The sequence below is a fragment of the Octopus bimaculoides genome, chromosome 24 (genome assembly GCF_001194135.2).
Source record: "Octopus bimaculoides isolate UCB-OBI-ISO-001 chromosome 24, ASM119413v2, whole genome shotgun sequence".
Lineage (NCBI taxonomy): Eukaryota > Metazoa > Mollusca > Cephalopoda > Octopoda > Octopodidae > Octopus > Octopus bimaculoides.
In genome coordinates, this window is record NC_069004.1 from 8962960 (window position 1) to 8966085 (window position 3126).

Consider the following 3126-nt stretch of genomic DNA (forward strand, 5'->3'; position numbering starts at 1 on the left):
TATATATATATATATAACACAACCAGAGGAAACACAACCAGAGGAAACACAACCAGACGAAACACAACCAGATCTTATCATGCAGGGAAATGGCTGCATAATCAAGTAGCTGCACGACTGGAGAACTACGTTGCGTGGAAACAATTGTAGTGATTGAAAATAAATGTTTAACCGTACACTTTCTTGTTGACTCCAAACTTTTTTTCAATGATCTATTCACATACTACAGCTGCTCAAACGCAAATCTGGAAGTACGTATAGTACTACTACTGCTGGATAGCACAGGGTGAAATCTGAAGATGGACGAGCTTTATACTGCACTCTACTACGTTCTTGACAGAATATACCATAACTATATATACGTGTGTGTGTGTGTGTGTACGTGAATGTTTGATTTTATGTAACAATTAAAATAATTTTACATTAAGTAAAGGATTTCTCATATATTGAGAAATCCTAGTACAGTACAAATTTATTATTCATTTCACAATATCTACTGGAAAGGAATGCACCATCTCTACCGTAACATACATGGGAACTAAAAGGGAAACATATAAATATAAACTGAGAAACAATAAGCTGTGCCACCCTTTCTGTAAGAGGTTCTGAGACAATGTACATATAACTATAGATAATTACAAAAATGAAGTAAATACACGTGAACATAAACTGGGTAGATTTCACTACTTGAAGTAAATGAATTAATTTTTTTTTTAATCGTGTGTGAATTATAAATTATAAATTTGGTAAATACTCGATGACTTGTTAGCAACGTAAATGACAGTACAGGTTGAGCAACGCTAAACATAACGGGACAATATTTTAGATAAAGCCATACACACACACACACACAACTCTCTCTCTCTCTCTCTCTCTCTCTCTCTCTCTCTTCAAAACCAGAAAAAAGTGGTCAAAGAATTAACCAATAAAAAAGGACGAATTAGAGAAACGGAAAATAAATAATGATAGCGGGATTTACCATGATGCAAGAGGACATTCACATATTGTATATATCAGGAGATTAGTAATTTAGTGAAAGGGGATATATAAACGAAATCATTTAATTGACTGATAAAATAGACGCACGCGCACACACATATATATATATACATGCATACATACACACATATTCACATATATATTCATATCTTTAACTATAACTATCTATCTATCTATCTGTCTCTGTCTGTCTATCTGTTTGTGCGTGTGTGTGTATGCGTGTGTGTGCATACAAACAGATAAATAAATAGATATGGATATATTTGTACATTCATACATACGCACATATATATATACATCTTTCTCTCTATGTATACACACACATACACTCACACACACACATATATATACATACATATATATAGATAGATATTGATAGATAGATATGCACACGCATACATATAATATATATATATATATGAATGTGTGTGTGTGTGTGTGTGTGTGTGTGTGTGTGTGTGTGTGTGTGTGTGTGTGTGTGTGTGTGTGTGTGTGTGTGTGTGTGTGTGAAACGTGACAACACGACAATAATAAAAATTCTCCACTCGCAACCAATTAGCCAATGGACGTGAAGTATGGTCTCAAGAAAGCAGATAAAATAATGACATCGACTAATGTAGAAAATCAACAAATGAATTCTGCAACAATGAAAAATGAAATAAGATTCAGAGAATAACCAATTAAAACTATAGCCGGACACGAAAGTAAAATCTCGCACGTAAACTATAACACTTTTGAATAGTGAAAAAACTATTCGCATGAAGACCGCAATGGCGTGAAACCAAAGTCAGAGAAATATGCATTCAGTTTAAATAAATAATATTCTCTACTTTGTTTTGAGTACTCTCCCTTTCTGTCATTTCTAAACTGGACCATTGCAAGGTTGGTGCGTTAGTTTATGTGTGTATGTGTGATGTGTTTGTAGGAGTGTTCTTATGTCATCTACACACCACCTCACAACAGCCTGTTCTTCCTGTTCTTCTTCTGATATCAGAGTAGCATGATTGCTTCTGTTTTTCTTTATTTTCTCTTCATGGACACAAATAATCATGGACACAAATAATCAATGTGTAACAATAAGTATAAAGATGATTCATGTACAATAAAATTATTGCAGCGTGGAAAGTGTTTATAAGCCATTTAAAAACGCATAAAAACCATTCGATTAATTTCAATATCTAAATTTAATTTGTCAAAATATTTTCGTCGCTTTGAGACGGCGACCTGTTCACTGACAAAATTTCGGGCAAGCTTCAGTTTCAACTATCTTAATTTCTACTAAAAACTTATTCTACCAAGTCCTGAATTTTAAGATAAATTTGACTACATTGAATGTCCGGAACCTTTTATATTCTGCACTAGTTTAGGAACAAGGACTTCAAATACCGCGGCTGCTAGACTAGTTTATTGGTACCTGCACATACTAGTAACTTGAACAACAGTAGAGCTACTTGTATTTCATTAAATTATTTTAGTAATTATATTTGTTTAATTTAGAGCGTGCTGATCAAGGGGCCACGCCTGGTTCAGAGAGATCAGAAATCCAGAAGGGTTAGGGAGCCAAAGATCTGTACTACAGGTAGTGCTCAATTCTCTAAAAGAGAATGCAAAAGAAATATGTAAACTGGTTTTATTAACTGAAGTATCTTAAGTATAATGCGATTTGTGTGCTCATACTGCGGATTTGTGCTTGTTTGTGCATGTGTGTGTGTGTGCGTGTCTATGCTCTCGTGTATCTGTATACATATGTGCATATACATATACATATATTTAAATAAATATATCTACACATGTATATATTTACAAGTATATATGTATATGTTTATATGTTTATATATATATATATATATATATATATATAGTTTTAGGGAAAATAACCAATTTTCAAGAACTCATCGATGAAAATCCACTATCACATATAGAAAAATTAATATTAAAAGCACAATAAATGAGTATAATATAAAGTAAAGTAAATATCATAAGATAAATATAATAAAAAGATTACACGTGTTTCATAACCAATTTTCAAATAGAAAAGAAATTTAAATCGATTAAAATCAATTGAAATTATCGAAAATAAGTTCTATTCAAAAATATAGCTACTCGTCAGATCGTAATTAGAACAAT